The sequence below is a fragment of the Mobula hypostoma genome, chromosome 6 (genome assembly GCF_963921235.1).
Source record: "Mobula hypostoma chromosome 6, sMobHyp1.1, whole genome shotgun sequence".
Taxonomy (NCBI): Eukaryota; Metazoa; Chordata; class Chondrichthyes; order Myliobatiformes; family Myliobatidae; genus Mobula; species Mobula hypostoma.
The window spans coordinates 135,029,845-135,057,802 of NC_086102.1; the positions used below are offsets into that span (position 1 = coordinate 135,029,845).

The 27,958-nt window shown below is 42.7% G+C and overlaps 1 long non-coding RNA gene across 2 annotated transcripts; it reads left to right on the forward strand.

Annotated features, from left to right (window-relative positions):
- The first annotated feature begins 138 nt into the window (after positions 1 to 138).
- Positions 139 to 27,958, forward strand: LOC134347644 (uncharacterized). Of its 2 annotated transcripts, none has more exons than XR_010018218.1 (4): positions 139 to 475; positions 560 to 929; positions 15,544 to 15,626; positions 24,968 to 27,958. It is a non-coding gene; the product is annotated as an uncharacterized LOC134347644 (long non-coding RNA). The 2 variants fall into 2 exon arrangements; XR_010018217.1 differs by lacking the exon at positions 24,968 to 27,958 and adding an exon at positions 21,099 to 22,941.

The window sequence follows — 27,958 nt, forward strand, 5'->3', positions numbered from 1 at the left end:
ACAGCCTGTTTGGGAGGAAGTTTATTGCAGGAAAGATCCATAGGATCCAATCAGTTCAAGAGGAATAAAAGTGAGTGATTTTCTACAAGGGGAAGTAATTAAACAAAAATCCAATTAGTTACCCCAGACTTGCCTCGGAACTCCTGCTTTAATTTAGGTAAATCCTGCTCTGTCTCAGACTGTAAAATGGGGCGGAGCACAGCTGGTTTACAGTGGGTGTTACGTCCCCGGGGAGTGAAGACTGGGGAATTTCCACCATCAAGTTAAGTCACGGTAATAAGGGATTGACTTCTGCAGTGAATGGGAACCTTGACCTTTCACCTTGGGCAAACTGGGTTCCGAAGTAGCTGACTGGTGGTGAGAGGTTAGTTTTTCACTGATCGCCTATTCCTAGCATCCTGTCCTGAAGCAGCCACCTTTCTTGCAGCAATAAAAATGGAAACGCTGGAAGAATTAATCAGGTCAGACAGCAAAGGTAACATTTCAAGTCTACAATTTTCTGTTAGCGCAGATGTGATAGAAGCTTGTCAACCTGAGGTTTAACTTTCTACCTTTACAGATGCTGCCTGACTTCCAGTACTTAGAATCTAATTCCCATCATGAAGCAGGTTCCTGAATACTCTGGGATACTTGTTGACTGTATGGCTTTTGGAAGCAAACCACTGCATGCTGGAGCGGGTGCTGTATCGTTGCACACGTGCAGCTGGCTGGCTGTTGGTTTCCTCATCACTATCCTATGAGCAGCTCGTCCAGTTCCTCCTGAGGCTGAACATATTCCTCGCTCCCAGTTCCCTTACTTCATGACCCCGCTCAGCGGGGAGATGGTTCCAGGTTCCCATCCACTTTATGGGAAGGAGTGCTTCTCAAGACCTTCCTGAGCAATTCAGCTCTGACCTGAAGCTTACGGCCACCAGAGAAACCAGAATCAGGTTTAGTATCACGAGCATATGTTGTGAAATGTGTTGTTTTGCGGCAGCAGTACATTGCAATCCCTAATAATAAAAACCATAAATTACAATAAGAAGTGTATATAAAAAGAAGAAAATTAAATTAAATAAGCAATGCAAACAGAGAGAGGAAGAATGCTGAGGTGGTGTTCATGGGTTTATTGCCCATTCAGAAATCTTTCGGTGGAGGAGCAGAAACTGTTCCTGAGATGCTGTGTGTGTGTGTCTTCATGCTCCTGTACCTCCTCCATGATGGTAGCCATCAGAAGAGGGCTTGCCCTGGCTGAGGGGGGCCTTTAATGATGGATGCCACCTTTTTTGAGCAAAATGGTTTCCCTATCAACATATCTAACTACTTGAAGCAGCTCAATCAGATCTTAATCTTCTGTGCTCAGGTGAAAGTAGGCCTGGTTTCCACCCTTCAGGGTCACTTAGGTGAATACACGTTAATCGCCCTGCAAAGGAACTGTGTCTGTGCCCAGAACTGAACATCATCCTCCAGTGAATGTAACCAAAGCTCAGTACAGCTGTAACTTAACTTCTCCCAGGCCCATTAAGCTTTATGTGCCTGACCCAATAATCTTTATTAATTTCTCTACATGGAGAGTAATGCTTAATTCATGTTCCTTCATAGAGACTAGTTTTCCACCATTTGGAAGATGTTCTGATTTGGGTTCCGATGTTTTCCCACCTTTGCCAACAATGGATCTCATGCAGACAGTGTTAACCTCTCAATGTCCCTCCAGCATTATTGACAGCACAGCCCATTTTGAGGGTTGTCAGTAAATTAGGCATCTTCCATTAGCGTAAAGTAATTTATAACTTCGTTGAAAATCAGTGGCATCAGTACCGATAATCGGGGCCTCGCTAGTCCTTCCTGCTAAACAGAATTCATATCTATTACCCTTATCTCTTACCCCTCAATAATTGCTTCTGTGTTTTGGCTTTCCAGAAATCATTTGATAATATTTCCAACAAAATACTCCGAAGCAATGTGGGTACACATGGAGTTGAGGATGTGCATCCTAGGTTCTTCAGAGTATTTTGCTAGGAATTTTTATCAAGATTTTGTGGAATGCTGTATAATACCAATTTCTCTGATCTATATTAGCAGTTATATCCTTAAAGCATTTAGTTATGCCTTTATATCAGTGATCAGTTCACACATATCCATAAAAGTGAATGGTGGCGGGGGGGTGGGGGGCGCGGAATTGAAATACCATGAGTAGTAAGTTAGGGCCATCATAAATTACAAAAAAAAAGAATAGGGAAGAAAGGCCACTCTGATTCATCAGCAGACCCTGCCCCAGAGAAGAGCTTACATTTGTTGGGTCTCACTGTGGAGGATATTGGTGCAATGAAAGCCAAAATGTCCTACTTATGTCCCAGCCTCTGTACCATCGGTCATAAAAAGACCAGGATGAAATTATGTAATGGTTGCAACACATAATCCTTTGCCAGGTATTCCTGGTATTGAAACTAATGAGATTAAAGAGCAGGGGACACATTTGCCTTTGATTGCTTGCAATACACTCAAATGAGGACATGATCTGCATATTCCATTCAGTGGGAACGGAACTTGGTGAGCTCAGCATAATGAATAATCAGGTTTCCAGTACATCCTTGGAGCAAGCTCCAAATGGATTCTTCCCAACACTCCTGTAACCCAAACACAAATGCCTTCTGCATTAAACTCAGAGATTTATCTTCAAAACATTTTCAGTTAATTTCTCTGTCCCATATGGCAACAATATATTCTGTGTCTGCTCATGAGCTGAAAGATCTGAGAACTGGTTGTACAACGGTGGACACCTACACTGAGGGAGAAGCAAGTACCTTGTTGGCCTTCAGTACTAAACTGGAACTGCATGTCTAAAATTCTCCTGGTCTGTGAATCAAGATGAGGCATTGAAGTCGCAGTGTACTGTCCTTCCAAACTTTAATTCTCTTTAGTAACATAAGTGCAGAATGGGTTTAGAAAATCAACAAAACTGCAGATGATGAAAATCTGAAATAAAATAGAGTAAACCAGAAACACTCAGCGTAAGACCATAAGACATAGGTGCATAATTAGGCCATTTGTCCCATCAAGTCTGCTCCCCCTTTTGACCATGGCTAATTTATTGCCCCTCTCAACCCTGTTATCCTACCTTCTCCCCATAACTTTGACACCCTTACAACTAAGAACCTATCAACCACTGTTTTAAATATACCCAATGACGTGGCCTCCACTGCTGTCTGTGGCAATGAATTCCACAGATTCATCTCCCTGTGAGGATATCAGGCAGCAACTGTGGAGAGAGGCTCTTCGCCAAGAAGTTTTGTATGGAAGGGTCTCTGACCTGCAACGTTAACTCTGTGCCTCTCTCCACAGATGCTGTCTTACCTGCTGAGTGTTTCCAGCAACTTCTGTTTTAATGAAGTGTTTTTTATTTCCACTGACCAGGCACGGAGTTGCAGGCAAGAGCTGCCAGTGAATGATTCAATATTCTTTTCCAGTCAACATTTTGTTCTGCTCAGCTTACTTTGTGCTACTGAAGTATTTTTAACCACGCAGGGATATAATAGAACTGGAAGCCCATAAGCATACTGTACATGACAGAGAATGTAAAACTGCATGTGTAGGAAGCTTCATAAACAAGGTTGGACATGAACTGTAAGCTCTTGCAGTGAACAGTAGTGTACTGAAAGTGGTAAACATGTTTTTCTGTCACTTCATCAGTCTCTAATGTGGGTCTTGATATAGTTGTTGAGAGGCAATGAGAAAGGTCAGCTTTCGAGTGATTGGCAGCTGTAGTAACTTTTGATATCAACCACAAAGAGTTCTGACCTCATGAAAAAGTTCTGCCGTTACTACTGAATGCCAGGAAGTGAAGTAATAAAGACAGAATATCTTTGTTGTGAAAACAAGCCAGCGATCTAAGTGGAGTGGAATAAATTTGGTAGAGAAGATGGATGCCCACTTCAAAGCCTCAAAGCTTTTGTGGTATTGAGGTGTGGGTAGTACTTTTAAGGGTTGAGTCATACCCGTATATTCCCTGACCTTTGTGGAGGAGCAGCCCCATCTCTGCTGTTTATTAGCTGGTTGTAAGAATATGCAAAAGAGCCTGGGTGTGAAGTATGTCTTTGGTCACACTGAATGTGACAATTCTGATCATCAATTGCTGACATTCTCACATTCATTTGTTCCTACCAGCCCCAGACAATCTCATTCTCAATGCCACGAAGTTTATGCTAATTGTTTGGTAGCAAATACTGGAAATAGTATCATAATGTGGGTCTCAAATTTTAGAGTAATACATTTATGGAGTACAGACACTTTGGCCCACCATTTCCATGTTGACCACTGGGTCACCATGTATACTCATCTCATTTTCTGAAGGACCTGGCTTGTGCTTTGCAGTAACTCAATTTACATGAATATCACATGCGCGTGGGATGCCAAAGCATGACTGGATTAAAATAAGAATCATATACCCGCTGTTACTAATCAAGTAACTGTTTGACTCAGTTGCCAAAATCATAAGATGGCAAACAACCACCGATGACGAATGGGTAACAAACATTCAGAGAACGAAGTATTCTTTTTCACAGCTTACTTTGTGGTAGAATGGTTTCAGAACAACGGAGGCGGGAGAAACTTTCAATTTAATAAAATAGGGCAAGGTCCATTCACCAAGTACTGATGATGCCAAAACGAACTTTGCTAAATCTACAAGGTCCAGGTAGATCAGTGAACCTAGTCCTCTTGGATCTAAGACTTCCTTCCCAATTCAGTGTCCTTATTGCCCAGAGGGAAATGTAGTAGTATAATGTGGTAATTGCAGGGTCATAACACCACGGTGACACAACATTCTTCATCACTTTGTAAATGCAAAACTCCTCAATAGCAATTGCAGCTTTCTATTGAGCCCCAGATTCCAGTAAGGAGAAACACTTCCATAATTTCTTGCAGGCCCCACCAACAATAAATTAGTGCAACACACACCCACACAAAATGCTGGAGGAACTCAGCAGGTCAGGCAGCATCTATGGAGAGGAATAAACAGTCAACATGTTGGGCCTCAACTCTTCATCAGGACTGGAAAGGAAGAGGGAAGAAGCAAAAATAAAATGGTGGGGGAGGGGAAGGAGCACAATTTGGCAGGTGATAGGTGAAGCCAGGTGAGGTGGAAGGTGGGTGGATCAGGAGGTGGGAGGAAGTCTGGAAGGCCAACCAAAGGTATTTTTTTCTTTGTTAAATGTCTGTTTTTATGATAGCAATGCTGGATTCCAAGAGCTTTGGGTACTGCAAGATGACCCCATTAGTGAACTGCTCATTGTGGAGGTGCTGCACTGGGTGCATACCTTGTTGCTGCCTGTTGCAGGAGGCACTAAAGGCATCAGAATTGGTGCGAGAAGACGGTGTGCAGTGTAAAGGCTGGTTTATACTTCTGTGTCAACGCGTCGCTGTAAGGTCTGCGTTGCCGCAAACCCTCCGCAAATTCGATGCGGAACCCTACTGGAGAGTCTGCGTTGCTGCGACGAGCACCTCTCCGAAAATGTAACCACGCGTCACGGCAACGCAGAACACAACAACTGTGATTGGTCCGCTTGGTAGCATCGCATGTCATCCTACGCTGCAGTAGCTTCCCATTGGGCGACTGAAGGGCAGGGAAGGAACTCTGGCTACAATGCTTTCCATAAAGCTTTACAGACCTCCGAAATTATGGAGGACACATTTCGCACAAAAAAAGACGCTCTCGTCTTGTTTACCCCGAGACTACCATGACCATGAAGCCTTGCTCGGATGGATGAGTGCGTATGTGTGATGTGCCCGAATTGCCAAGTGACGCAGACACACAAACGCACAAGTATAAATGCTCACAACGCGCGTAGGCTACGGCGTCCAGTTAACACAGAAATATAAACCAGGCTTAACTGTGGGTAATTGTCTTGGACGTTTCTCTTGTGATTGCAAGACCCTGCTGGACATAGGTAATGTAAGATGCCACAGGCCTGTTTCCCTTGTTTGGTGGCGTGATAGATGGTGGAGGAGCTGCATGGCCTTGATGATAGCCAGGAATAGGCCTCAAGCCGAGGGGTTTCCTGCTGCTGAAGTCCAGAACAGGACACGCCTGAAGTGGTGTAGCATAGTGTCTGTGCTCGGTTGGGGGCTGCCCTCTCCCATTAGTGGAATGACAGGCTGGATTGCATGTGTATCTTTGCCCACTGTTGGGAATCTGCACCATAAATCTGCAGAACACGTTGCTCAGGGACTTGGGCTATATATATGTTTTTTGCGTGACTATGTTTTTTTACTTGCTGTTTTGGATGTGCCGTGTATGTTTTGCATTTTGGCCCCAGAGGCACGCTGTTTCATTTGGCTGTATTTGTGCATGGTTGAATGATAAGTAAACAAATTTGATTTGATTTGATTTGAATTTGATTTGTTTGATTAGCAAAGCAGTCTTGGTGACCAGTGATACAAAACAGACAAGGTTGGAGCCAGTCAGCGTCTATGGAGGGAGTCAATATTTCAGGCTGATTAGCTTTCATCAGAACTGGTCAAGGTTCTGTCGAAATGTTGGCTCTGTCTCTTACCACAGATACTATTTGACCTGCTGAGTATCTCCAGCCTTGTCTGTTTTTATATTAGATTTACAGCAGTTCCAGTTTTTTTATATCTTCACCCATGACCTGATCCCAATTACCCTGAGGGCATTTTGAATCAGCTGTACTCGATTAAATTTTATGTAGAGCAAGCAAAGAAGCTGGAGCAAGATTTGTATCGTGAAGAACCTTACTGAAGTAAACAGGCATTCAGAAGGATCATTTGTGTTTTCTTTCCCAGTGCCAGTCCACTAACAACCACACTCACTGAATTCAGTTTCACGTCTTGACCTAGTTGAATTTGAACTCGTGACCTCTGGCAAGTATCACCACTTAGTCGTTATGGCACTGTACTGATGGCCTAGAATATGTTATTTTATTTTGTGCAATTCTGCCTGCATTCATAATACTGATTTAAAATAAAAACATATCAAAGGAGTTATTCAAGTGAAATAATTGCTACATTTATCTACTGCTCCTCATGTGCCTTGCAGCTCAACCCCTTTTGAGCAGGCAAAGTTCTCCTGAATGTGCTGTTGCAATGTGCTGCATTGCCCGATGTACAGTACAGGGACAGGTGTACAGCAGGTTGTGCGCTGTGCAGTGCTGGCATGGAACGCTGGAACAATTTTATACTGCCAACATAGACAGCATTGTAGGAGTCAACAAAAATCAATACGAGTGTAAAGTGCACTTTACTGACCCCCTAGTTCGAGCCCAGCCGCGGGAACGTGTTGTGTCCTTGAGCAAGGCACTTAATCACACATTGCTCTGCGACAACACTGGTGCCAAGCTGTATGCCCTTCCCTTGGACAACATTGGTGTTGTGGAGATGGGAGACTTGCAGCATGGGCTTCCATACAACCTTGCCCAGGCCTGCGCCCTGGAGAGTGAAGACTTTCCAGGCGCAGATCCATGGTCTCGCAAGACTAACGGATGCCTTTTTTTAAAATTGCCTCCCTCCCAACAAATGGCGATGTCATATGTATATGTATAAACAAACCCATGACCTGATCCCAATACACACACACACACACACACACACACACACACACACACACACACACACACATACATATATATATATATATATATACACACACACAGTGGCATGCAAAAGTGGCCGTCTTGCATGCACTGCTCTTTTGAGGTCTATCCACAGATTCTCGATGATGTTTAGGTCAGGGGACTGTGAGGGCCATGGCAAAACCTTCACCTTGCACCTTTTGAGGTAGTCCACTGTAGGTATTATAGATTTTGAACTGTGCTTAGGTTCATTATCCTGTTGTAGAAGCCATCCTCTTTTCATCTTCGGCTTTTTTACAGACGGTGTGATGTTTGCTTCCAGAATTTGCTGGTATTTAATTGTATTCATTCTTTCTTCTACCAGTAAATGTTCCCCGTGCCACTGGCTGCAACACAAGCACAAAGCACGATCGATCCACCCCTGTGCTTAACAGTTGGAGAGGGGTTCTTTTCATGAAATTCTGCACCCTTTTTTCTCCAAACATACCTTTGCTTGTTGCGGTCAAAATGTTTTATTTTAACTTCAGTAGTCCACAGGACTTGTTTCCAAAATGCATCAGGCTTGTTTAGATGTTTCTTTGAACCTTTTGAAAAGAACTTTTTGGCTTAAGATGAAAAGAGGATGGCTTCTGCAACAGGATAATGAACCTAAACACACCTCAAAATCCACAATGGACTACCTCAAGAGGTGCAAGCTGAAGGTTTTGCCATGGCCCTCACAGTCCCCCAACCTAAACATCATCGAAAAACTGTGGATAGACCTCAAGAGAGCAGTGCATGCAAGACATTCCAAGACTCTCACAGAACTAGAATCCTTTTGCAAGGAAGAATAGGTGAAAATCCCCCAAACAAGATTTGAAAAACTCTTAGCTGGTTACAAAAAGCGTTTACAAGCTGTGATACTTGCCAAAGGGGGTGTTACTAAGTACTGCCATGCAGGGTGCCCAAACTTTTGATTCGGGCCCTTTTCCTTTATTGTTATTTTGAAACTGTAAAAGATGGAAATAAAAAGTTTTCTTGCTTAAAATATTAAAGAAATGTGTCATCTTTAACTTTATGCCTTTTGGAAATCTTTTACTCGCTTAGCTATTCACAGTAACAGAAATTTTGACAAAGGGTGCCCAAACTCTTGCATACCACTGTATCTAACAAATAAAACTGATCATTCGTCTTTCATTCTTACCTCCCGTGGTGCAGCCCTCCCTCAGTAATGAACTGAAGCAGAGGACGTAAAGTTTGTACCCAATAATCAGAAGTGGGACTTGAACCCCAAACTCGCCTGGACTGGCAAAAGCTTTGATTAATATTGTTTGTAAGTATGCAGGTAGTTAAAATGAACACAACATGAGAAGTAGAACCAGGAGAAGATGATATGGCCCTCTTGAGAGTGCATTGCTGCTCAATAAGAATTTTGGCTCAACTTCACCATGACCCTCGATTCTAATACAATTTCATGCCTCAAAGTATATAACATGTGCAATGAAGGCTTTGGTTCTGTTGGGTGAAACTGCCTTGTTGCATGTTTGGACATAAATAGGAGACTACTCTTTGTGGTAATTCATAATGTCATTAAGCCAAGATTGGGTTCTTTCTGTCACTTCTTTTTGTGCTGCTCTCTGCCTGTAGTCGTATTGTTACGGGCCTTCTGTTGGCCAAGTGGGAATGAGTGCTGAGGCTCATTGAAGGTATTGGGAGATTTATTGGGAGTGTCAGCCATCTAACAACTCATACTTTCTCTCGAAAGGTAAATCTTAGTCCAGATTTCGCTGGTAAATTAAGCATTAAAGGTCAAGGGTCAGAGATCAACTTCATTCACCGTACATATTTACATATATTTACATTTATTGTTCCAGCTGAGGGTCAGCAACTCCCATTCCTTTCCATGGAGGCTATGGGGAAATTGACAAAACCCAGGGGGGAAGATAAGTTCTTTTCATTTGTTATTTCAATTTAGTTTAACAAATGCAATTATAAATTTTTAGCTGCTTCTATAGCTGTACCTGACCCTGGCTCGTATTTAATAATATTGTGACTGTTCTGACTGTAACAGCAATTTCTCGTTCCCACAGTAACTCTTCAATCCATTGCTCAAAAAAATAGCTCCATACCTCAATATTCAAGTATCAAATTTATAGTTGCAGGCAGCATACACAGGGTATTATTGCATTGAAAGATCACTTTTTGCAGCAGCAGCACAGTACATTACAAACTAAGTTAACATAAACTTAGATTATACATAAATAACATGATAAAATAAACATCATGACATTAATGCAAGATGAGAACAAGAAGAAAGAAATGTAGTCTAAGATAGTGTTAGGATTCAAAAGCCTGATGGCATTGGAGAAGAAATTGTTGCTGAAGCTTGAGGTGTGAGTCTTCAAGCTCCTGTACTTCCTGCAGTATCGAAAAGAGGCCATGGCCCAGATGGTGGGGCACCCTGATGATGGATGCCTCCTTCCTGAGACATCATCTCTTATCGATGTCCTCAATGGTGAAGAGAGCTGTGCCCTGGATGGAACTGGCTGAGCCCACTGTTTTCCGTAGCCTCTTGCATTCCAATGTTCTGGAATTTCCGTAGCAGGCTGTGATGTTATCTGTCTACTTCCACTGCCCATCAAAGGAAGAGGCTCACAACCATCTCAGAGTAAATCATCTGCCTAGGTTCAAAGCTTTGCAATGGGCCAACCAGTGAAGCCTAGTTCTAGACTGTCCTTCAAGTGGAAGCACATTCTCAGCCCTCTCTCTGTCAGACTCTTTTAGATAAAAGTTTTCATATACTTTTATAGATGAAATATTGTTTTCCCTATATACACATTTCGAAACTCTCTAGTCCAGCAACTCCTGAGACCTATCATGCTTTGAATCTGTAGTACAGATTTGTGATAATCAACTAATATTAATTAAAATCTAAAATTAACTAAGACCTGAACTAACCTATAGCGAATTATCTCCCTAGTGCAAGCTTCGTGATCTCAGTCAGCAGTTTCTGGCTTATGGAAAATTTACATTATAGTCAGTTCTCGTTATTGTTAATTGATGCAGGAGTGTCTGCATTTAATAGAACAGCTGTCCGCTCAGTGTGTGTGGAGGGCAGGGCAGGGAGGGTGATCAGCAGTAATTTCTGTGGTCCTATGGGTGTCAGACTAGATAGTTTTAATCTGTACTACCCTTAATAGTAGTTTGGGTTTGACAGCTCCCTCTGTGCTTCACTGGAAACCCTTCTGACATGCAGACCTCTTCTCTGAATGCTTTAGCTCAGCAAGGTAGTTCCTAATGACTGGTCCTGAGAGACAGTGGACAGTGGACAGTGTCCCTTGCATTGATGGTCCAATAAGGTTCAGCCCATTGTGTGTTTCACCACCAGCTCGATTCTGGGTCACTTTGATGAACAGTCAGTCTGCAAAATTCCAGTTAATTCCATTGGGTGATGGCTGAACAATTGATTTCCAAAATGATTGCACTCTTTTCCTTCTTGGCCTGCAACCTTTAATTAAACTGGAGAGGGTGCAGTAAAGTCTCAAGATTGAATATTTCAGGTTCAAGATTCACTCTAGTTTATTGCCACTCTTCAGTACAGGACTGTAAAGGAGAACAAAATGAATGTTTCTCTGGATCCAATGCAGCATAAAAAACACAATAAGCATACAGAATACAACTGAAAAAAGCAAAAAACCCACAATAAATGTAAATATAAAAGCAATCCATAAAACTCAATGTACAAGTAATTGTTACATATATATACAGATTATATGTATATAAAGTAACACCAGGTGATGTATGGAGTGATGGGGTGGAGGTGTTGATCAGCCTGACGGTTTGGGGGAAGTAACTGTTTCTGAGTTGAGTTGTCCCAGTGTGAATGCTGCGGACCCTCCTTCCTGATGGGAGTGGGCCAGACAGTCCGTAGCAGAGTGGGTGTGATCCTTCATCGCAGTGCTACCACTTTTCCGTCATCTTTCTGTATGTATGTTTGACGGCGGGTAGGCCGGTGCTGGTGATGTGTTGGGCAGTTGTAACTGCATGCTGATCTACTCGCTCACAAGGATGTTGTCGGCGCAGGAGAGCATAGTTATAAGGAGAGGCTGGATAGACTGGGACTACTTTTTCTCTGGAGCAAAGGAGGCTGAGGGGTTTATGAAATCAAGAAGGGTGTGTATAGGGTTGATGGCCATGGTCTTTTTTGCAGGATATGGGAATCTTAAACTATAGGCAATAGGTTTAATGTGAGAGGGGAAAGATTTAATAGGGATGTGAGAGGCAAGTTTCTCACTGATAGGACTGTGGGCAAATGGGATTAGCACTGGAAGACTATGTGATCAGTGCAGCTAAGTTGGGCCGACAGCACAGTTTCTGTGCTATATGACCCTATGAGCAAAAGGCAATTTCTTTGCACAATCATTAATTTAATACAGCACCAAACAAACTAAGCACGGTGGAGACAACAGTAGCTATCGCCAACATGGGCTTCACAAAGCTGTTATGCTGTCTGCAGAAGGAGGAATGATGTTTTTTAAGCTAGCAGTACTGAAGACAAGTATAAGCCTTTGATAAAATCCCACAAGAGGTCTGAATATGAGACCAAAGATCTTTCATCAGAACTGAGAAAGAGAGAAAGTCTGGCCAGCAGAGGAGATGGGGGAGGACGATGGGTGGAATGAAGGGGACATTTGTAATTGGGTGGATAGTTAAGATCTTTTGTGTGATGTGTTGCTAATGTGCTGAAGTCAAAGAGCATAGAACAGCACAGAAGCAGATCCTTAGGCTCATGATGTCTGTGCCAAAGTAATCTCATCTGCCTGCACATGGTTCATATCCCTCCACAATATATATCCCTGTCTGTTCATGTGACTGTCTAAATGCTTCCACAACTTGCCTGACTTTACATTTCGGTTGCATACCACTCTGTCTAAGTAAAACTTGCAAATCTCCTTTAAACTGTCCCCTTTCTCACATTAAACAAATGTCCTCTAGTCTTTGGGGAAAAAACTCTTACTATCTACCTTATCTTTGCATCAAATAATTTTATATGCTTCTATCAGGTCACCAGAAAAGTACAATCTGAATCTCTTCAATCTCTTCTTATAGCTAATACTCTCTAATCCAGGCATCATCCTGCTGAACCTCTTCTGCAGCCTCTCCAAAGCCTCTACATCCTTCTGGTAATAGAGTAAAGTGATAATACAGGTCTATTGGTACGTGGCCAGAAGGGATGGCAAAAGTGGCCTGTTCAGGTACAAGAAGAAATAACATGCAAGTCACTTGAAGCTGGAGAAGTCAATATTGAGCTATTGGTGAAAGTTTCTGTTTGATAAATTTGGGGAATTGGTATCAGGCACTAGATCTATTATTATTCAGGCAGAAAACAAAGTGTACACTATATTGAAGAGCCATTGATAGATATTGCATCAAATTGCATATTCTAGCAACAGGTCCCCATAAGTGCAATCTCCAATCTCCAACCCCATAATTGCACAGAAGGCTAATAGAATGTAGGCTGTATAATGCGCTCAGTGGAGTTCAAGTCTAGAGACATTCTCCTTAAGCTGTACAATGCACTTGTGAGGCCACACAATTGAGTACTCTGTGCAATTTTGCTCTCCATATTGTGTGAGGGATGTGAAGGCACTGGAGAGAGTTCAGAGAAGGGCGACTGGACTCATTCCAGCTCCACAGGGTATGAGCGATGAAGAAAGATTGGAAGAATTAAATCTTTTCAGCCGAAGTAGATGCAGAATGAGAGGAGACATGATAGAAGTATTCAAGATCATTAAGGGTATAAGTAAGGTGGATGCCAGCTGCTAGTTTAAAATTAATCCATTAACAAGTATCCGGGGCCATGGGTGGGGACTAGTTAAGGGGAGATTTCAGACTAACATCAGGAAGCATTTCTTTACACAGCGAGTTATGGACACATGGAGCAAACTACCTAGTGGTGTAGTTGCGAGTAGTATCTGATAAACTTTCAAATCTAAACTTGAGAGTTATTTCAACATGCTATGTGAGTAGGAATTTGGCAAGCTTTGCTGGGCTGAATGGCCTGTTCTTGTCAACAACTTGCTAATGTTCGAATGTTCTAATTTGTATTAATTTCAGACTCATATACATCCAGGTCCTATTTTCTGAAGATGAAAGTGATCCATTGCCAGCTTTTTCTGCCTCTTCGTCTGCTGTGGTGTGTCTGCTCAGGTAGATCCTGTGCAGGTTGAGATTTAATAAGCCACATTCTGCTGTAATATGGTGTTAACCATCAGGAAAAATCCAGCAGATTCCACTAGAACTTCCCAGCAGAGCAAGCTAAGGATGCTTCCTCGTTTACTCCCGTGAAGGACTGTCTAGGTGGGGAGTAGTGACTATGAATTTATTCAAAATGGTTTGTATGATTGACCTACAGAAGAAGTCTTTACAAAAAACCAGCTTGATCCTTGTAATGATTTTTTTTCAGAAATCCCAGTTAACATCATTCTTGTTGATTACAGTTTATAAGGGGATTAAATGTTCTTTCTTACCCATGTTTGTCATTCCAGTGTAAATATCATTGGATCTGCATGTGACCACAATTAGTGTCGGGGGCGGGGATGGTGTGCAGGGACTAACTGTAGGGTGCCTCAGGAGTTTGCCTGAAATGCTTTAATTTCTTTGTGAGCAGTTCCAGCACACCACATGGACTGTGATACAAGTTGCTGATAGCTGAGAAAATTCTGTAACCACTCACTTTGTACGTTGTATCAGAGTTCTGCAGAAATGGTAGTCAAAAGGTCAATGTTGTAGTTAGTACCACCTCCCTTCAGTTCACCTCATCAAGATATTCTGCTGTTCCTTCCTCCATTTTGGCTTCTTCTAAATCTCCTGAGCCACTCCAGGTGATAGTGAGCTCCTCGTTCAAACTACTCCCTGATTCAAGAGCTCTCTCTTGACTTCCATGGTGATCTTTTAGAAGCTGCTTTAAATTTACAATTCTTTTGAACTCTCATACAAGTGAAAAGATCTTTTCTGTATCTACCCTTGCAGACCTTCCTAATTTTAATGTATATTCCATCAGGTATCACTAACATCCAATGTGGAAATTGCAATCTTTCCTGGTATTTATGAAATTAAAGTTTTGTTATGGCTCTAAAACTTTGTGTCATTCTCACTTGTTTCTCAATTAATCTTTCTTTACCATGGAAACTGGAACAAAACCCAAAATGCTCACCACATCAAATTTTGTTTCTGAACCTTCACCTTCTCATTTCTTGTACAAAGGCAATAAAAACAGAGAGAAAGTATGGACAATAGAGCTTTCTGCTGTTTTCCTTTGTCAACAGGTTTGTTCTGAGTGAAATTACTGCAGGAAAAGCATCCCTCCCACTGCAGGAGGTAATATATTGTGATCAGAATGTGCTTCATCAACCATTTTGCTAAAGAACCAACTGAACTCTGTCAAGATGATAAGTGTAGTTGAGATGGGCCATAAGTCTCTCATTGTCATTTTTTCAGATCTATATTAGTAAGTGAAAGGAAGACTGGTAAGTGTTACCCTCTTCATTAACACTTTCTAAATGACTCATTTTCATCTTACTAATGAGAACACTCTGAATACATTCAGCAGAAGTCATAACATGTCCAAAGCCCCGACTTTTACAAGAACCTCTATTATACGAAATACTAGCTCAATTCTCCATGTCTGAATGCAATATTGAAGTTTTACATATCCTTCCTAAACCCTGGTTCCCTGTGGGACCAAGCAAAATGTTCACCCTCATTCATTTTCTGAGTTTAAGACAGCCATTCAGTATCCAGCTCATTCAAAAGCGCTTTATGTGACAGGACTGGTGATGCATTGGATTACTGCAGCAGAGACATACAAACCAAATAAGCCCCCCTTTAACACAATACATTAGGTCTTGGCAACCTCGCCCCTTGGCAAAGAGTTTTGCGATTTTGTTACGTTTTCTTACCCGATATTTTGAACTCACTGCTCTGTTTTCTGCTATAGAACTGTTGACTGTGGTGGAAGTGGGAAGACCAGAGAAGATCCATTCAGGGTGAGTGGAGGAAAGATTAGAGAAGATGTCAGAGGTATGTTTTTCATGCAGTGTGGTGGGTGCCTGAAACCCAGCTCTGGGGTTGATGGTAGAGATTGGCACAATTTAAAACACTCTTGGGCACATGGATGTCAGAAAAATAGAGGTTTATAGGCAGTGTAGGAGGGAAGGGTAGTTTGATCATGGAGTAGATTTATAGTGGCTGCCACAATATCACAGGCTGAAGGGCCTGTACTGTTGCATGTTGCAATATTTAGGGAGGATACATTCTCTGAAGACGTCCTTATTTACGCATGTATAAATGAAGAAACTTTAGGAATAATACACGTGTAGATGTTTTGGATTGGTTTGGTTATGATGTGTTTTATTTTGCCTTTCACTGTCTGTTTGGATTCTGTGGCTAGTCATATATCTGTTATGCTAATTACCTTTAAGCTAACATAATAAATGTGCCGACTTGTAGTGAGTGACATACTCTGCCAAAAATATTATCCCACACTGAAAGTGCAAAGCTTGGTGTTCTGCAGAGCTCTCCTGAGGGAGGCAAAGAGTGCAATATTGTACCAGCAAAATTTCCTGTTGTTTGACAGCAAATGAGTGCACCTAATTGTTGGAGCTTTGCTTTTGATCTTTCAAGTTGGATTTTGGGAGTCGGCTTTGAACTCGCTAAATCCGAGGTCTGGAGATCTGTGGGTTCATAGATTTAGTTTTGCTGGGAATCTAGAGAATTCGTGCCACAGATTTAACAGCAGACATTCTGGAATCTAGCTCACAATGTTTCCCAGAATATGACTGAGTAGAAAAACAGCATTAAAGACCAAGGTGAGTTCCAACTAGTTTATAAAGAACTGTCTGCGTAAAATCAATACAGAGTGTCATCAATTGTGAATAGTGCGGCTTAATCTCATGAGAAAGGAATGCAACTAGCAGGCAGGTGATTGTGAAATGCTGATGTGGCTTCTTTAGTGAATTAGGAACAAGTTTGACTTTGAGTTACATGAGGCATGTGGCATTGATGCTGGCCCTGGTGCCCCCCCCAAAACCCCCACCCCCATCGTACACATCTATGTTGAACATCACCCCTGCCTGTACTCATCCCACTTGCCTGTATTGGTTCTGCACCCCTCTACTATGCCCTGTACATTCAAGTACACATCCTTATGCCTCTTGAATGTTGGTACTGTTCCTGCCTCCACACCCTTTTTGGTAGCTCAAATATCAACTATGCTCTGTGTGAACGAGCTTTCCTTTCAGATCCCTTTAAACCTTCTCCCTCTCACCATAAACCTGTGCCCTCCAGTTATAGACCCTCCTACCCTGGGAGTGTGAGCGTCCATCTTACCTGTACCCCTCCTGATTTTATGTACTTCTATCAGGCCACTTCTGATCTTCCTTCTCCCAGGTGGGGTCCGGGAGTGGAGCAGACACAGTCTAACAAATTTCTCCTGAGAAGGAAAGCACTCCAATCCTGGCAACATCCTTGGGAATATTTTCTGTATCCTCTCTAGCTTAATCATATCCATCCTCAGGTCCAGTGACCAGAAATACACACAGTACTCCAGCTGTGGCCTAACTGATGCTTTGTACAATTGTAACATCATAGCCAATTTTGTTGCGTATCTGGGGAAGCCAGTGTTTCTGAAAGTGAATGACAGCTGCTTGATCCACCTGGTGGTTGTAATGAGGCAACCTTGGGGCAAACCTGGGGAATGACCATGTTCATGCGAAGGGAGAAGCAAACCTGAAAAAACTTGCAAACACGAGAAAATCTGCAGATGTTGGGAATCCAAAGCAACACACACACACACACACTGCTGGAGGAACGCAGCAGGCCAGGCAGCATCTGGGTCTTGGCCTGAAACGTCGACTATTTCCTCTTTTCCATAGGTGCTGCCTGGCCTGCTGAGTTCCTCCAACATTTTGTGTGTGTTCCTCCAAAAACTTGGTTGTGTTACCTGGAGTCCACCTTGCCTACATTGAAATGGTTTGTCGGATTTGGAAATCTCACCAGGAGCAATGGCTGGGGGCAACAAGGAGTTGCTCAGCACCTCCTGGGTGTCCACTGGAGCATTAGGCTCACTATGTTAGGTAGGATGTCAAGGCTTCAGAGGAGATTTACTGGAATGGCATGAAGGACTCAGTTGTATGGAGAGGGTGGAGATGCTGAGTTTGTTCTCTTCTTCGGTGCAGAGTGAAAGATGCTGGTGGAATAGTTAGAGAGAATCTGCTTAGGTAGGTTATTTGGTAAAAAAAACAAAAGACAGAGGAGGCATTTAGCTACAGTCAGGAATACACAGACTCAAGGAATGGAGGGAGCTACTTCAGTCATAGCTATCAACAGTGGTTACTTGTTTGTGTACACCTGTACACCTGCTTGTTAATGCAAATATCTAACCAGTCAATCATGTGACAGCAATACAGTGCATAAAAGCATGCAGACATGGTCAAGAGGTTCAATTGTTGTTCAGACCAACCACCAGAATAAGGAAGGATTGTGATCTAAGTGACTTCGACCATGGAATAATTGTTAGTGCCAAGCATGTGGTTTGAATATTCCTTAAACTGCTGATCTCTTAGGATTTTCATGCAAAACAGTCTCTGGAGTTCATGGAGAATGGTGTGAAAAACAAAAAAAAAATCATCCAGTGAGCAGCCGTTCTGTAGGTGAAAACACCCTGTAATGAGAGAGGTCAGAGGAGAATGGCCAGACTGGTTCAAGCTGATGGGAAGGTGACAGTAATTCAAATAACTACACATTAGAACAGTGGTGTGCAGCAACACACAACACATCAGACCTTGAAGTAGTAGGTTACTGCAGCAGAGGCCATGGATATACACCCAGTAGCCACTTCATGAGGTACAGAAAGTACCTAATAATGAGACCACTGAGTGCATAAATGGAGAACTGCATCATTTGAAAAGGAAATGGTTGTAAATTTCAACAGGAAAGAGTAACAGACTGGATGTTAAGTGCTGCAAACCTTCCTGTATTGGAAATTACTCTCCACCTCTGACCTGTACAGTTCTGCTTGGCAGTAGCCAAGTACAGTGCACGCCTACAGAGCTACTCTCCCCAAAAGGTTCACCTCACTCCTGCTCAGCAACAATCCTTCTAAAAGTTAGGTTATGAGTGGCCCTATCAGCGTGATATGATTTCTATCATGTCAAGAAAAGGATAAATTCCTCCATCATAGGCTGAATGGAAGTTGTATTAGGTACCTCCTGTATCTAAAAAAAGTGACCACTGAGTGTATGTTCATGGTATTCTACTGCTGTAGCCTGTCCACCTCAAGGTTCGACATATTGTACGTTCAGAGACGCTCTTCTGCACACCACTGTTGTAATGCGTGGTTATTTGTGTTGCTGTCACCTTCCTGTCAGTTTGAATCAGTCTGGTCATTCTCCTCTGACCTCCCTCATTAAATAGTTCACAGAACGGCTGCTTGCTGTATGCTTTGTTTGCTGCATCACTCTCTGTAAACTCTAGAGACTGTTGTGCACGAAAATCCCAGGAGATCAGCAGTTTCTGAGATACTCAAACCACCCCAGCTGACTGTGGAATGATGTTGGTGCCAAAGTCACTTAGATCACATTTCTTCCTAATCCTGATCTTTGGTCTGAACACAACTGAACCTCTTGACATGTCTGCAGGCTCTTATGCATTGAGTTACTGCCACATAATTGGTTAATTAGATAATTGCATTAACAAGCAGGTGTACAGGTGTGCCTAATAAATTGGCCACTGAGTATAAATAAACTCGGTCGTGGAAGTTGAAGACAATCTGAGACTCATAATGTCAAAGTATTCAGATATAGCCCAAGTGCTGAGAGAGTGAGAGAGTGTGTGACAGAGAGAGAGAGAGAGAGTGAGAGAGAGTGAGAGGGTGAGAGAGTGAGAGAGAGTGAGAGAGTGAGAAAGTGAGAGAGTGAGAGAGTGAGAGAGTGAGAGAGTGAGAGACAGAGAGTGAGAGAGTGAGAGAGTGAGTGAGAGAGTGAGAGAGTGAGAAAGTGAGAGAGTGAGAGTGAGAGAGTGAGAGAGTGAGACAGAGAGTGAGAGAGTGAGAGAGAGAGAGAGTGCGAGAGACAGAGAGACAGAGACAGAGACAGACACTGAAGTGGGTCAACCGTGACTGAACTATTATAGGATTTAAAGGAAAAGAAAAATAATAAATGCTCGACCAACAGGGCCATTAACTAAACTTCTCAAATTGAAAGTTAATGCTAACATTGCGGCTGGAAACAGTAACTGATACTAAATGAGTATCGCTTCTTGACAGTGTCAGTCGAAATGGTAGTCTCCATTCCCAGACAAGGATGAGGGGAAGTAGGGAGTGTAAATGTTGCTGTGCTTTTGGTCAAGTTTTGACAAGATTAGAACAAAAGGAAGGGAGTTAAATACCACCATAATAGAGCACTAATTAGTGGGAACGTGTATACTCACAACTGCAATTGTCGAACCTGTTGCGCAGCCCACCTGCGTGGGTGCATAGACCCTCCGGGAGAGTCCATGGTTGTGATACATACACTGAGCTTTGCACACTACTCCCCTCGGCAGATATGCTCTCAGACTAGTGGGTTTCCATGTGTGTTCCATATAAGTTGTGAGCAGCTCATTCCAGGGCTCTCTGATGTCTCCCTCAAACCCTTCCCTGTGACCTGCCCTGAAAGGCTTGAATTCATTAAGAAATTTAACAGGGCCAACAGAAATATGAATTCTCCCCTGCAATCCCTTGGAATGATTTGCTAGATTAAAGAAAGCTGTTGTCAATTACCTCAAAAACATCTAAATCGTCCATAGCTTCCTCCATGCCAATTTAGAGTGCTGGCTTGTCCAGCCAATAATATTCTGGCCCAATCCCCTCATCCCATAACCCACCAACCTCTGCAACTCCACAGAGATTCAGAGCATTCAGCACCCCAGCTGACTGCCATGTGCAGGGTGATGTTGACTCAGTTGACATGGATGATTTAGGGCCCATAAAAGCAACCAACAGAAGAAGAGATAGAAATGCTGAGATGGTGAAATGTAGAGAAGCAGGAGAATGCTCGTGTGGAGCATAGATACCAATATGGACCGGATGGGCTGAATACCTGTGTGTTTTATCACCCACATGAGCCTACCCGCCATCAATGGCATATATAGAGAGAGGTGCTGTTAAAAGCCAGCAATAACATGAAAGATTCCACCCACCCTGCTCATGAACTGTTTGTCCCACTCCCAACAGGGAGGAGGCTAGCAGCAGTCTCAGAAACAATTACTTTCCCCAAGCAGCAAGGCTGATCAACACCTCCACCCATTAACTCACCCCACCACAGCCCTCCGTCTCCACTACTTCATCATTTCCTGTCAGAATCAACTTAAGTACAGATATTCCTGTACCTAATGTCATTTCATGTACATACAATCAATCTATGTACTATATATATAAAGCTACCTTATGTATTTATATTTAATTGTGTTTTTCTTATTATTACAGAGTTCCTTATCATATTGTGTTTTCTTTAGCTGGATCCGAGTAACAATTATTTCGTTCTTCTCTACGCTTGTGCACTGGAAATGACATTAAACAATCTTGAATCTTGAAACTGATATGGAACATGGTCCAGAATTCCCGCTAGCTGTGTCCAGTGGAAATCACACTGCTGGGTGCTCTTGTGCCCCGAGATAGTCTGAGCCTTATTTTGTGGATTACACAGAGGGCTGCCTGATTAGCTGATACATCTGACGTTGTGTGCGCCAGTAGCTAACTGATCGGTTAATCAACTGCTTTAGCTGCTGTGATTCATGAATTCCATCATCAGCATTGTGAACAGCACATCCCAACAATGTGCACTTTATCCACGCATTTGGGAAACTTTTCCTTCAAAAAGGAGCAGTGAGTAATTCAATTTTAGAGTTATCCATTAGGACAAAGATACTTCTTTGAACTGGCAGTCTTCCAAAGGGGATAAAAGAAAAGACCAGCATGCCTGTTCCATTCACGCCACATTGCTGATGTAAATGGAAGCAACAAAACAGCTAATTTATATTACTTGGTCACAGCATTCAGGGAACGAAAAGGCCTTGCGTTATTCTCTTCAGACAAGCTCCTTCAAATGAATGTGGTCGGCTCAGTTGTGTGACACAGGGGCGACTCTCTGCCACGGCAGAACTTATTTGCAAGTTATATCCTGGGGTGATTGCCCCAGACGTGGGCTGGTTTTCTTTATTGCGCTGACGGACTGAGAGAAATTGCTGAGAGTTGGTGTGAATCAGGTCATTGAAGGCAAGAGTGAAGCTGTGAGACACTGTCCAGGCCTGGAAAAGCTAACACCACCCCCCTCCCCCCCCCCCACCACCACTTGGCTCACAGGGGAAGCTGGCTGCCTGCCAAAAGGCTGAGCTAATTTCTTTTTCCAAGAAGATTATTTTAATGCTGTGCACTGTTCTCAAGTTTTAAGTGGAGTACACTTTTCTAGAAGTTGATTGCTCAGGTGTACTGCCTGGCGGCCAAAACAGTTGCCGTAGAAACAGTGACAGCATTTAGTTGTTCCTGCGCCTTCCTTCCCCACTTACAAACTTTCCTCCGCTCTGTGGGGTTGGTGGGACAGACTCCAATCTTTGGGGTCTGGCCTTGCATTCAACTCTAATTCAACTGAATTCCCAGTGTGGATGAAAGCCTTCACTCCACCATTAAGATATTACACAAAGTTCCCAAGGTAAGCTGCTGATGTCTGGTTTTATATCAGTCAAAGAGCAGAGCCCCAGTGCCTCACAATATATTTTCATTTCAGTTTTGTGTCATTCCTGTACTCACAGTACACAGTCTAAGGTATAATGCATACTAGGCGTTCCTTTAGAGCTGCGGCTGTGGGATGGATAATGCACTGTTGCACAAGCAAGGAAGGCTGAGGAAAACTGGGAGGGAAGGAATCTGTGAAGGAGGAGGGGTCACAAGTTTTCTGAGGATATTTGTCACAAAATGCACGTTTATTAAGCTATTAGAATTTGGTTTATATCGCCACTGATGTACAAGGGGTGAACATACCACGTGGGTAAATAAAGCAATAAACAGAGGCTGTGAAAGTCTACTGGAAGTTTGTGTGACATTTCCGGATGCATACATGACACTTGGAATTTCTATTATTGTGGATTTCCGTTGTACAAAGGTAATGTGACTACCAGGGAATATTTGACAAGAAATTTTAATCCACAATATTGTCACTAAAGGCCTGAGTGGGATTCGCCTCTTAGTTGAAAAGGGAGTGGTACTGCAGATGGCATGAAAACATAAGCTAATAGGAGCCCTCAACAATCAAACATTTGATTTAACATAACGTCGTGTGTCCAGGACATCAAAGAAAACATCCTGCTGTCATCCTCAGGTTGTGAAAGGTGCAAGATATAAGATAAATGCACCTTTCGTAATCTGCCTTCACTTCTGATTGCAATACGTAGATGGCACTGGCAACATGTGGTGATGTTTTTTGGGCAGCAATGCTGGCAAAAAATGAATCTCAAGGTAGTATATTAGCATATACATGCTATGACAATAGATTTATTTTGATGTTGCACATCTGCCCCCACTCCCAGTTACAAAATATCTTGTTCCTGGTTGTATGCCTGTACCTCCCTCAACTGCATGCCTGTCTACACTCCTGATTACACACCTCTCTCTTTTCTTGGCTCCCACTTGCCCTGACTCCTGGTTCTGTATTGCCCCTCTTCCAGATGAATCCCATCTTTGGACACATCTCCATCTCTCTCAGTTGCACATCTGTTCACAGAACACAGAAGAGTACAGCACAGAAACAGGCGCTTGGTCCAATGATGTCTATGTCAAACATGATGCTGAATGAAACTAAATCCCTTCTGCCTGCACCTGAGAAATTCCTCTTCACTTGCTGCCAATTCATGTGCCTAACAGCCTCTCCGAAGCTACTATCGACCCAGGCATCTACTAGTCTCTCTGTAAAAAAAAACGAGCCCCCACTCATCTCTTTTAAACTTTCACTCTCTCACCTTAAATGCAAGTCCTTGAATATTTGACATTTCTACTTTGGGAAAAAGATTCTGACTCTCTGCTCTATCTATGCCTCTCATAATTTTATAGATTAGACCTCCACTGAGCCTCTTCCACTCGAGAGAAAAAACTCAAATTTGTCTAACCTTTCCTTGTAGCTCATACCCTGCAATCCAGACAGTACCCTGATAAACCTCTTCAGCATCCACATCCTTCATGTAATGGGGAGAACAGAACTGCATGCAATACTCCAGATGTGGCACAATGTGAGTTTCATATAGCTGTCACATGACGTCCTAATTCTTATGTTCAATGCTCCAACCACTGAAGGCAACCATGTCATATGCCTTCTTTATCAATTCAACTATTTGTGTGGCATTTCAGGGAGCATTTGGACCCCTAATCGCTGTGTACATCAATGCTGTGAGGTTCCTGTCAGTATCTTTATACTTACCCCTTCCATTTTATGTCCCAAAGTGCATCATGTCACACTTGCCCAGTTTTAAATCCATCTGCCATTTCCCTGCCCTTAATCATTAACTGATGTATATTTGCTGTATCTTTTAATAAGCTTCTTCACTGTCCACAACCCTACTAATCTTTGTGTCATCTATAGATTTGCTAGCCCGTTCATTAACTGTGTGTTTTCATCCAAGCCATTTATACTTATCACAAAGAGACAGAGGTCCCAGAACTGATCCCTGTGGAATACCATTGGTCACCGACCTCCGCTGCAACCCGGTGTCTCCTAGTGGAAGCTGATTCTGAATCCAAACTGATTAATTCACACTGACACAATTGTATTTCTAATCTAAATTGACTGTTCTGTTGTATATCTTATTGTACATACTATTTATTACAAATTACTATAATTTGCACATTGCCCATTCATACAGAAAGGTAACATAAAGATTTTTACTCCTCATGTATGTGAAGGATGTAAGAAATAAAGTCAATTCAATAAAAGTCTTTCCAATGGCATTATTAAAAAGGCGACTTGTGTGAGCAGTGCCGATGGAAACTTTTAAATATTGCCCTTTTAGACTACTAGAGCTGAGATCCACAGCTACAGCCATGGGCAATACAGTAAGCAATATCGTTTCGAGGCACTTAAAAAAATCTATCACTACTTAAAGTTGAAGAACCTCAGATGGCAGTCTCCCATTACTAGTGTGGTTCCCCTTTAAGACAGCAGAAGAGAGGATGCTGTGCTGGATTAAAAGTTCGATTAAGGAGAAGAGGATTCTGACTTTCACTATTGTCTATTCTGCTGGCAAACGTACAGGTTCTGGAAAATAAAACTGAAAACCTCAGAAAAAGATTGCTGTATTAGAGGGACATCAGAAACTATTAATTTCTTTTTGTTTCTTAGAGTCTTGGCTATCTCCCGCCATTCCGGGCGAAGGGATACAGTTTGCTGGCTTCACTATTCACTACCAATATTGGACTATTGAATCCTTCAAAAGCAGAGGAAGTGGAGTATGCTTTATGATTAACTCCTCGTGGTGCACAAACGTGATGATTATGTCCCAGTCCTGCTCACCTAACTTGGAACATCGAGCGATCGAGTGTCGTCCATTTTATCTGCTGGAGTTTTCAGCCATTATCTCGGTAGCAGTCTACCTTCCACCTCAGGCCCATGTCATTTAGACTAGCGAACTAAGTGATGTAATCAACAGGCATGAAACAGCGCACCCTGCTGCCTTTTCTATCATTTTGGGAGGTTTTAGCCAGGCCTGCTTGAAGAAGTCTCTAAATAATTATCACCAGAGTATGCTTTATGTGGAACCAGAGGAACCAACACACTGGACCATGGTTATATGACCTTCAAGAATACTTATTGTGCCATTCCATGCCCACACTTTGAAAAGTCAGATCACCCAGCTGTACCTCTACTCCCTGAAAATAGGCAGAGATTAAAGATTGCAACACCAATAGAGAGGACCAAGAAGGTTTGGACAAGGGAGGCAGAGGAGCACTTAAAGACTGCTTTGAGTCTGTGGACTGGTCAGTATTTAGGGATTCATCTTTGAGTCTGAATGAATATGCCACAGCTGTCACTAACATCGCTAAAACCTGTGTGGAAAAGTGTGTGCCTACAAGAACATACTGTACATACCCAAATCAAAAGCCAGGGATGAAGCTGGAGATTTGCAGTCTGCTGAGTGCTTTATCAGTGGCATTCAAGTCTGGTGATCCAGGACTACACAAGAAGCCCAGGTACAACTTAGGGAGGGCTATCTCAAGAGCAAAAGAACAATTGTGATTGAGGTTAGAGGCGAAATCAGATGCAAGCCAATTCTGGCAGCATTTGCAGGGCATTGCTTCCTACAAAGTGAAGCCTAACATCATGAATGGCAGGGATATTTCACTCCCAGATGAGCTCAATGCCTTATATGCATGCTTTGAAAGGGAGAATAAAACTACAGCTGTGAGGATACCTATAGCATCCGGTGACCCTGTGATCTCTGTCACGGAGGCCAACGTCAGAATGATTTTCAGGAGGGAGAACCCTCACAAGGCTACAGGCCCCAATGGTGTACTTGGTACAGCTCTAAAAATCTGTGCCAACCAACTGATGAGTGAGTTCAAAGACATTTTCAATCTCTCATTGCTCCTGTCAGCAGTTCCTATCTGCTTCAAAAGGGCAACAATCATACCAGTGCCCAAGAAGAGCAGAGTATGCAGCCTAAATGACTATTGTCCAGTGGCACTCATATCTATGGTGATGAAGTGCTTTGAGAGGGTGGTTGTGACTAGAAACATATCCTGCCTAAGCAAGTTTGCCTATCACTACAATAGGTCTACAGTGGATGCAATCTCCTTGGTTCTTCACAAAGCCTTGGATCTCTTGGACAATCCTAATACTTACGTTAGGCTGCTGTTAATTGACCACAGCTCAGAATTTAACATAATCATTCCTACAGTCCTGATCAAAAAGCACCAAAACCTGGGCCTCTGTACCTCCCTCTGCAACTGGATCCACAACCTCCTCTCAGGAAGACCACAGTCTGTGCCGATTGGAAACAACATCTCCACCTCTCTGACAGTGGCGCACCTCAAGAATGTGTGCTTAGTCCACTGCTCTACTCTCACTTCATCCATGACTAGGCGCAGCTCAAATGCCTTAAATAAATTTGTTGATGACGCAACTATTGTTGACAGAATTTCAGATAGTGATGAGGAGTCATACAGGAGCGAGTTACATCAGCTGGTTGAGTGATGCTGCAGCAACAACCTTGCACTTAACGTCATTTAGACCAAAGAATTGATTGTGGACGTCAGAAATTGTAAGATGACTGAACACACACCAATTCTCATTGAGAGATCAGAAGTGGAAAGGGTGAGCAATTTCACATTCCTGGGTGTCAATATCTCTGAGGAGCTATCCTGGCCTAACATATTGATGCAGTTATAAAGAAGGCATGACAATGGCTATATTTCACTGGGAGCTTGGGGAGATTCAGTACGTCACCAGAGACAGTTGCAAATTTCAACAGCATACCATGAAGAGCATTCCCACTGGCTGTGTCACCATCTGGTACAGTGGAGGGGAGGGAACACACTGCACAGGATCAAAATAAGCTACAGAAAATTGTTAACTCAGTCACCCCCAGCATACAGGAGATCTTCAAGGAGTGATTCTTCAAAAAGATACCATCCATCAATAAGGACCCCCATCACCCAGGACATGCCCTTTTCTCATTGCTGCCATCAGGGATAATTCAAAGTTTCAAGCTCCTGGGTGTCAAGATCTCTGAGGATCTAACCTGGTCCCAACATATCGATACAGTTATAAAGAAGGCAAGACAGCGGCTATACTTTATTAGGAGTTTGAAGAGATTTGGCATGTCAACAAATACACTCAAAAACTCCTATAGTTGTACCGTGGAGAGCACTCTGACAGGCTGCATCACTGTCTGGAATGGAGGGGCTACTGCACAGGACCGAAAGAAGCTGCAGAAGGTTGTAAATTAGTCAGCTCCATCTTGGGTACTAGCCTACAAAGTACCCAGGAATCTTTAGGGAGTGGTGTCTCAGAAAGGCAGCATCCATTATTAAGGACCTCCAGCACCCAGGGCATGCCCTTTTCTCACTGTTACCATCAGGTAGGAGATACAGAAGCCTGAAGGCACACACTCAGCGATTCAGGAACAGCTTCTTCCCCTCTGCCATCCGATTCCTAAATGGACATTGAATCCTTGGACACTACCTAATTTTTAAAAAATATACAGCATTTCTGTTTTTGCACTTTTTAAATCTATTCATTAATTGATTTACTTGCTTATTGATTATTATTATTTTTATTTAAGTTTCTCTGCTAGATTATGTATTGCATTGAACTGATGCTGCTAAGTTAACA